The sequence below is a fragment of the Phyllostomus discolor genome, chromosome 5, assembly GCF_004126475.2.
Source record: "Phyllostomus discolor isolate MPI-MPIP mPhyDis1 chromosome 5, mPhyDis1.pri.v3, whole genome shotgun sequence".
NCBI classification, from domain to species: domain Eukaryota; kingdom Metazoa; phylum Chordata; class Mammalia; order Chiroptera; family Phyllostomidae; genus Phyllostomus; species Phyllostomus discolor.
The window spans coordinates 38,886,807-38,896,951 of NC_040907.2; positions in this window are offsets into that span (position 1 = coordinate 38,886,807).

Sequence of the window (10,145 nt, forward strand, 5' to 3'; positions counted from 1 at the left end):
CCCTTCTGAAATTTTAGGAAGTGTCGGAGATACTTTATTTTAGAAGCTAAACATAACTCACCAGGCCTCTCAACTGGCATTGCGTACGTTTCTGCTTTCCTCTTTCATCTTTGCCTTCACATGCACTCTTAAGGGGCTTCCTGGGCTCCACTCTCCCTTGTGTCAGGGCCTTTGCTCAAGCTGGCACCTCCGGAATGCCCTTTCCCATCCCCTTCATAGAAATAACGTTACACATTCTTGAAGCCAGCTCAGGGCCACCTCTAAAACTACATTTTTGTCACTTCCTTTCCCTTTCAGGTGCTGATAAAACAGTGCATCTACGTCAGGCATGCTTCACATTATTTTAAACTGCTTCTTTATGTGTTTCTAGCCTTCAAAAACTGAGCTTTAGAGCAATCAATGTGTGATTCACATTTCTATTTCCAGTTTCCAGCATGATGCTTGGTGCGCAGTAGACACCCCCGTGCTTGTTGACCAATGAATGAGCGATGAGTGGAGGCAGAGGCTCACTGTTTAGTAATAACCAAAGTCCAAATAGTAAGGGGCTCTTTGCATTGGGCTCGGCATGCGGCTAGTCCAAACCGTGATATATATTGATTATTATTATTGGTTTGAGAGAGAAACATCAATTCGTTGTTTCACTTATGTATGTATTCACCGGTTCATTCTTGTATGTACCTGACGAGGGCCCAAACCCACAACGTTGGTGTTTGGGGACAACCCTCTAGTCAAATGAACTACCCGGCCAGGGCCATTGTGATGTAATTTCAGCGTGAAACATAGTGGATTGCAAAGACTTAGTATGAAAAAGAGAATGCAAAGAATCTCAATATTTTTTACATGAATTGCATATGGAAATGATAACATTTTCATATACTGGGTTAAATAAAAGTAGTATTAAAATTGATTTCACTTGCCTTATTTACTTTTTAATGTGGCTACTGGAAAATTAAAAAATACAGATTTGTCTTGCATTATATCTTTAGCAGCTCTGATCAAAAGTGTGCAATTGGAAAGTAAAGAGGTGAGGCACTGTGGAAAATGCCTTTCCCTGGGTTCTGTCCGAATTCAAAATCTGGAACTGTTACAGAGGACGTTGCTTTGAGGGCTCAGCCAGCCTGAGTATTGATGGGGAATGAGGTAATCTGAAAAGTAAAGTTCAACCTAAAAATGAACATTGGACCAAGTGTGTAGCACTTTGTAGGAGACACAAGAGAAATTACCGGTACTTAGAATAGTTTTACATTTGGAAAAAGCAAGAGGAAGCCCCAAGAAACACATAAGACTGATCTTTAAGGGACAACTCTCTAAAAAGAAAAGGAATAAAAAAGTGCTCAGACAACTGTTTACACAGCAGGCATGTTCCCATCCTCCCTTCCTGCCTCCTCTCCTGGGCCCCTGATTATTCTTTTCTCTCTCCACACACTCCAACGATTCGGGTTGCTATTATCTGGGCAAGGAAAACAGTTACCACAAGTTGCCTAAATTAGTTTTATTTTTAAGTTAACATACAGTAAAAGTGTTTATCTTTGTGTATAGTGTGTGCATGTTAGCACATGTAAGGGTTCTTATAATCAGCAATGCAATGAGGATAAAGAATGCTTCCATCTCCCCCCAAACTCCCTCCTGAACCCCTCTGTAGTCACACCCATTCCCTTCCCCCAGCCCCTGGCAACCACTGCCCTGTTCTTAGCACTATAGCTTTGTCTTTTCCAGAAGGTCCTATGAATGGAATCATGCAGTGTGTAATCTTGACCCCGTGAATTGTTTTTTAAAAGATTTTTTTTATTGTGGTAACAGACACCTAAGATAACAATGATTATTTTAGCTATTTTTAAGTATACAATTTCGGTGATATTAAATACATTCGCATTATTGTGCAGCCATCACCACTGTCCATTCCCATAACTCTTTTCTTGTGAATTGAAACTCTACTCGTTAAACAGGGACTCCACATTCTCCCCTCCCCCAGCCCCTGGCAACCACTATTGCACGCTCTGTTTCTGATTTTGACTACTCTAAATATCTTGTAAAGGTGGAATCACGCAGTGTTTAACTTTTTGTGACTGTCTTAATTCACTTACCATAATGTCCTCAAGGTTTATCCTTATTATAGCATACTGCAGAATTTCCTTCTTTTATCATGTGCATGTTTTTTACTTATTTATTTACGTATTTATTTTTTAAACTTCATTGTTGTTCAATTACAGTTGTCAAGAATTTCCTTCTTTTTAAGGTTGAATGATATTCCATTGTATGTACTACATTTTGCTTATCCAATCATCATTAATGGACATTTGGGTTGCTTCTATTTTTTAACGACTGTGAGTATTGCTGCTATTAACATGAAAGTTCAACTATCTTTCCAAGACCCTGCTTTCAATTCTTTTGGATATGTGCCCAGAAGTGGAATTGCTGGGCCATATGGTAGCTCTATGTTTAATTTTTGAGGGGCCTCCGTACCGTTTTCCACAGTGAATATCATGTTATGTTCCCATCAGCACTGCACAAGGCTCACATTTCTCGGCATCTTCGCCAGCACTTGCTTTCTGCATTTTTTAATAGTGGCCATCCTAATGGATGTGAGGTGGAAACTCACTGTCATTTTTTAAATTTAATTTTATTATATTCTTTTCATTACCATTTAGTCCCCTTACACCCCCATCCCCACAGCAATCACCGTACTGTTGTCCAGGTCCACACATCCGTTTTCATTGTGATTTTGATTTGCATTTTCCCAATGACTACTGGTGTTGAACATCTTTTCATGTGCTTCTTGGCCAATCTTATATCTTCTTTGGAGAAATATCAATTGAAATCCTTTGCCCGTCTTTAAACCAGGTGGGTTTTGTTGTTGTTATTGAGTTTTAGAAGTTCTCTATGTGTTCTGGATATTAATCCTATATCAGATATATGATTTGTAAATATTATCTTTTATTCTGTGGATTGTTTAGCCCGTTAATTTTTTTTAAAGATTTTATTTATTTATTTGTAGGTAGGAAAGGAAGGGAGAGAGAGAGAGAGAGAGAGAGAGAGGGAGAAACATCAATGTGCGGTTGCTGGGGGTTATGGCCTGCAACCCAGGAATGTACCCTGGCTGGGAATCAAACCTGGGACACTTTGGTTCCCAGCCCGCGCTCAATCCACTGAGCTACGCCAGCCAGGGCTTAGCCCGTTAATTTTTGCCCAAGTCAAGGATGCTTCCTTTTACAGGGAGTCTACTCACAAATGCATGTATTGATAATAAATGTACATTATTAGCCTGGCTGGTGTAGCTCAGTGGATTGAGTGTGGGCCTGAGAACCAAAGGGTAGCTGGTTTGACTCCCAGTCAGGGCACATGCCTGGGTTTTGGGCCAGGTCCCCAGCAACGGGAGTGTGACAAGCAACCACACATTGATGCTTCTCTCCCTCTCTTTTTTCTTCCCTTCCCCTTTCTCTAAAAATAAATAAATAAAAATCTTTAAAAAATAATAAATGTACATTATTTACATGAAAACTCAGAATGCTTAGAAATAGGATGTTCTTGTTAACAAGTTCTCAGGTTAACTGGAAGTTAGGCAAACCCCCCCTTTACATTCTGACCATGTAGCATTTTTCAAAACTGTGAGTCCCCATTTTTTTCTTAATGAATAGCATCTGATGAACACAAATAATTTTTTTATTATGGATCTCAAACACCAGAGTTATAACAAAGAACATTTTCTTATCTTCGTACAGTACATCTACCGAAATTACTTGGTCTGTACAATGAGTTTGAGGGGTGACAATGCAGGGAACTATTAATTGGTGTTGTTTTTAATAAATGGGACATTCAGATGTAGAGGACTTAAGTGACATGCCCGACTACTGTCTTATTCTGGAGAACAGAGAAGCCGAGATGTGGCTCCCATCTACTGGATCTTTCCATCAGGTCAACCTGCTCCCTCAATTCTTTTGTGAAACCCCATTTCTCACGGTTCAGTTCCACAGATATAAAGGAGAAGATTAAGAACAGGGTTTCTTGAGGTGTGTGTGGTCTGCAGACCGGCCACATTTTAACCAGAATACTGGTTAAAATACGGACTCCTGGACTCTACCACATCTCACTGACCCTAAATCTCCAGAGGTGAACCCAGGAGTTGGCGGTTTAAAAAAGGCCTCCAGGTTATGCCTGCTAACATTTAGGAGATTGGACTGAATGTGTATTGACTCTGAAACTTCTCTAAAATATTATCTTTGCTTTTTTTTAAATAAAGCCCTAATAAGAGATTCCTTTCTCTTGCAAAGTTCAGCTTTCACCTAAAAGCCAAATTTATCCAGAAAACTATAATATGCTAAGCTTCCTGATAATCAAGATTTTATTTGTCTTTCTATCTGGCCAGATAGCTCAGTTGGTTAGAGTGTCCTCCCAGTAAGCCAAGGTTGCTGGTTCAGTACCCCATCAGGGCACATACAAGAGTCAGCCAATGAATTCATAAATAAGTAGAACAACAAATCAATGTCTCTCTCTCTCTCTAAAGAAAAAAATCAATAAACTTTTTAAAAAGGAATTTTATTGTCTTACTACCTTGAGTCTTTTAAGAATAGCAAGTGGTTTTTGAAGCCTCCAAAACAAGACATTAACTGGATTTTAGGGGAGTTGACTTTGTTATGCTAGTGGGTGGAGTCATTGATTGATTTATTCACTCAGTCTCTCATTTGTGATGATTTGGCTGCATATAACTAAAGAGCTACAGCAAGAGTGATTATTTTCTCATGTCACAAGAAAACTGAATGCCGGCTGACCCAGAGCTGGTAATTCATTAGCTGAGTGACATCTTGACAGATCCAGCTCTTCCTATCTTCTGCCTACTCGCTGTTTCCCAGGTTGGTTTCCCTGGTGGTGGCCGGAGTCGCCACCATTCTGGTGTTCCATCAGATGCAGCAACGTTCAGCAGAAGAAGGAGAATCCATTTTACATTTTATATGGAAATGAACTGTATCTGCAGCATACCCACTCAGTGATTATTGGTGTGCAGGAATTGTGCAAAGTAATGGGGATACAGCAGTGAACTAGACACAGTCCTTACCCTGACAGATCACCGTGGGAGATCTAGACGAATCAATAGGGAATGATAAATCAATGTGTTAAGTACTCTGACAAGGAATTATAGGGTACTATAAAAGCACATGACGACACACACACAGAGTCCAGGAAGACTTCTGAGAGGAATTGATAACTAAGCAGAGACACCGTAAGGTGAACAGGAGTGAGCCACGTGAAGTGTTTGGGTTTAAAGGAATAAGAGCATTCCAGGAGAGGAATACCAGGCGCAAAAGCCCAGAGAGGGTGAGGGGATGTGGAATTTGGACAACCAAAAGGAATTTGCACTGTGCAGTATAGGCTATGAGGAACCACTAGCAAATTTTAGAAGAGAGATGTCTTATTTGCCCCTAGAGTTGAAAAGATTGCTCTAGTCACAGAACGAAAAATGAATCTGAGCAGAAGCGAGGCCATTGATCAGAAGACATGACCCCAAACCAGGTGAGAAGCGATGGGGGCGGTTACAAAACTAAGGTGGTGCCAGCAAGACTGGAAAGGAGATGAAAGGTTTGAGAGGGAGAAGGTGGGGGAAAGTTGAGGAAGAGTCCAGGATGATTTCTGGGTGTTTTGCTTGGGTGACAAAGGCAGAAGGGGTCATTTACCAGCAAGGTAGAGGACACAGATCTACCATCTACCAAGGTGGAGGGATAGAATAGGAGAAAAGATAAGTGCAATGAACTGAATGTTTGTATCCCCCCAAATTCATATGTTGAGACTCTTGTTAGCTTAAACATCAAAAGGCCTTCTAAAGTGAGAGGCAACAAGTGTTTCTTTGAGATCAATAAGACAGCTATTCAGGACACACTGATTTAGGCAGAAGCTCAACTAGTGTTCTGATTTGTAGACAAGGCAATTTATGAGAAGGGGAAGATGAACATCCATAGAAGGAAGGCATTTCTACTCTGCAGATAATATAACAGTGATGTTAATTCTAAATGATGTTTCTGCTTTTCAATCCAGTAGTTATAGTGACTGCTTTCTCGTTATCTTTGCAAACGGTCCTTTTTCAAGGCACAAGCTTGCTTGGATCCAGTCCAAAGGTGATTTTGCCCTGTGCTAACATTCCAAAGCTCTGAGACACACGATGTGTGAGGCAGCTCCTCTGGAATGGCAGCTCCAGCTCCGTTTTAAAGTGGCTCCATTTATATTGTTTTCTGACACCCTAATCCCCCGTGTGATGGTATTAGGAGATGGGGCTTTGGGAGGTAACTGGGGTTAGATGCAGCCATGAGGGTGGAGCCCCCACAGTGAGATTATAGGCGATGAAGGGACCAGAACTCTTTCTCTCCACCATGTGAGGACACAGGGAGAAGGCAGCCCCCTATGCACCATGAGGCAGGCTCCTCTGGAGTGGCAGCTCCAGCTCCGTCCTCCATCCTCCGTCCTCAGCAAGAACCAGGCTGTGCTGGCACCCTGATCTCAGACTTCCAGCCTCCATGACTGTGAGAAATAAATGCCTGCTGTTCAAGCCACCCCATCTGTGGTGTTCTGTTATAGCACACTGAACTGACTGTTGCAGTGAGTCAGAGCTCGTTGGGTCTGGGACAAAGAAATAATAACTGGACGTCATCGGGGTGACTGGCAGATGAGCAGTGAGAGCCCATTTCCTGTGCCCTTCCCCTCCAGGGCACTGCTGTCTTCTCTCCAGGATTTAATGAATGAATCCGATAAATTAGCCCTTACTAAAGCATGGCTGCCTTAGAAGGAGCAATGGTTTTAAAAAGTGATTAATAACAGTCATCCTATTTTTATGTAAAAAATAGCTTTGTTGCTTGTGCCAACAAACAATTCAAACTATACAGGAAAACAGGGAAGAAAGTAAGAAATTACCTGAAATATCACCATCCAGAGACAACTGAAGTTCACACATTCGTGACCATGCTTCCAGACATACCCGTAGGCCAACATACATGTACATGTATGGCTATACAAAACAAGATCAACTCAACATGAGCTCTTCAATTTACTTTTTTAAAAGTTACCCAGAGGCTATTGACACTTTTAATGGATTCTTTTGTTGTTGCTGTTTCTTTGTATCCCAACGTGTGTGTTTGTGTGTGTGCATATGGGTGTGTGTGTGTGTGTGTGCATGTGTGTAGCTTCATTTATTCAGTCATCCTCTATTGCAGGACATTTAGGTTGTTTCCAAAGTTTTATTGTAATGAGCAAAGTTCTGACAAACCCTCATTATCATACATGTTTTTGAACCTAAAACATTTTCTTAAATTTCTTTTTATATTTTAAAACCCATTGCCAAATCGCCTTCCAACAACATCACTCACACACAGAATGTAAGAATTATAGGACATAAGAATAGCAGTCTCCCTACACCCTCACTAGCAATATGGTCTGTCCTGTTTGCTCGGGGGAGGGGGCATTTCAGACACTGGAGCTGGCTGTGCCACGTGGCCTCTCGCAGCACACGTGAATGATTTGCTGAAGACCAAACCACCACAAAGGGAATCCAGACACCACTCTTTTCCAGTCTGCCATGAGGTCCTGTTCTCAGTGCTTTCTAGATAGAAAAGACTGAAATAAATGTTTCAGGCTGACGAGTCCTGGATCGACTGGTAGAGAGACAGTCGGCCGGAATGAGAGGTGCTGTCATTTCCGTTGTTGGCTCCGTGGCAGGCAGCCCAGGGAGTGTTCACACTTTATCTTCATTTCCAAGGGCAGTTCTTGCAAATTCTTTGTGGTTACAGCCTTTGTGCTCAGGTGAGCCACCAACTTTCTGGTTGACGTTCTTGATTATAACACTTGTGCATTTAAACATCAATTAATAAACCACTGAGTATCTACTAAACATAGTGATCATGAAGCCCCCACGCATTACGTGTGACCCCTGTTATTTATTTGTTTTAATATTTGTAATCTGGGTGCCCAGTGCCCAGCACAGGGCTGGCGTCCCAAAGTCAACTGGCCCCCAGCTTGATCCTTGAGTTGGAATAATTTCAGTTTCTTCTAATAAAGTCAGAAAATCCCTTAAAAAACTATTGGTAAATAGGCATCACATACAAACAAAAACACCTATATATGTTCATTTGTTAAGTGATCAGACTTCCAGCAGCTCATTTTCAGAAACACCAGTGATATCAAGTAAAATTTAGCCGTACCAATTTTGTTCAGATAGTTCTGGTTTGAAACCCGACTCTTTCATAAGTCAACCTTGGGCAAGTTACTAACTGCTCCAGATAAGTTCTGGCCTGTGGCAGTTTTCCAGTGAACAATATCTATCGTTACCGTTTCTCACCAGAATGATGTAAAATGTCTTTGATCACATTCTCTGGCAGAGATAAAGGGTCTCCAAGTCGCACACTGTTGACTTAAATTGACGCGCGTAAAATCAAACCACTGATTTGATAAGCCTGGGGGCCTGACATTCTGGGGCGGTGGGCAGAGGAGCACGCTGACACGCGGAGAAGGGACGGCCGGCGGGGCGAGGGGGAGCTGCAGAGGCAGCAGGGTGGCTCCACACACACCAGCAGCGGAAAAGCGGCCTTGATCCTCTACTGAGGGACAAAGAGTCCTTTCTCCCAGAGGGCATGCTTGTGGGTTTCACAGCTCTTTAGAGTAATAGATGTGCCTAATGACCCCTCGAAGCATCAATAAATGGTCAGACATGTTCCAAGGGAGCTGTTCAGCCAGGCGAAGAGGTGTGTAATGCCTTTTTAAAAGACACCTGAGCTGCAGAGAAACCACACAGTCCAGGAGCAGCGTGTTCTTCAATTAAGAAGTACATGGACCAAGAACATTTTTTAAAATGGAGGACCATTCCAGGGTTGCTCACTTGTTATTTTGTCATGTAAAGAAACCAAGGTTCAAACTAACAGAAGAACTGCCATTTATCATCATTATCTTTTCTTGAAAGAAAGGGATTTTAATGTCAGAAAAAGTCAGAGGGTTGCAGTCTCAAAATAAAAGACAATCCTTTAAACTGAACCCTTTAGCAATGCGAAACACCTGATGCCTTTCACAGCTTTCCTGACTTTGTTGTAACTTCTGGAAACATGTTCATGGGCCAAACAGCTGGGCCCGGAATTTAGAAAGTGCTGCCTTCTAAAGCAGAGCTTCTCCAAGTGTGGGCCCCAGGCCAGCAGTATCAGCATCCCCCGGGAACTGCTTAGAGATGCAAACTCTCAGGCCTCACCTCCCCGCCCCCACCCCATTCCACCAGATGAAGCAAGCACTCTGGATGTGGGCCCAACAACCTGTGTTTTAACAAGCCCTCACGTGATTCTGACACACCCAAGTCCGAGAGCCACTATTGGAAAAGCTCCCCTGCTAGACCGACTGTATCCGCCTTCTCTGGAAAACTTCCAGTAACAGGATCCCACCCCCTCGCAAAGCAGTCTGTTCCCCTGTGAGTCACCTAGGGTGGTTGGGAACTCCCAAACTAGCCTCCCTGGACCCAGTGCTGTCCTCCTGAGCCACAGAGAATGAGTCCTCTGTGTCTAATCTCACTTGACAACACTGCCTGCATTTGCAGAGGGCCGTTAGAGCTCCCTCTGCAGGTAAGCACAGCCCTCTCGCGGCTTGATCTCGAGTCCTCTCGTCAGCCTGATCGCCCTCACCCGGGTGCCTACTGCTGCTCCTGCTGCTATAATTATTGTCATCAGCTACCATTGGTTGAATACCTGTGACCACTTGCCACGCACTACCTAGGGATATTCCATTTTTCCTGCTTTGAATCTTCTCAACAACCCTGGGAAGGTGGCCTGCTATTTCCATTTTATTGAAAGAAAATAAGTTCAGGGAGGACCAGGAACAGTTTTTAAATAGCCGAGCCAGGATTCCGCACCCAGGGGTGTGCCACTCCAGGTCTCGTGCTATTTCCACTCTACCAGGCTGTTCTTGAATTTCCATCAAAACCTTATTAGTTTGGGGGAGGCTGAGTCGGGAAGAGATGGCCATGAGGGCTGAGCATGCAACATGTAGGGAAGCGAGTAGACTCTGGCGTCGAAAACTCTGGGTGGAGTTCTGTAGTCTGCAGTCACTAAGTATACGACCTTGGATGTGTTTTCTATTTTCTCTAAGCCTTAGTTTCCTCATCTGTACAATGGGGATAATAATAACCTCCACTT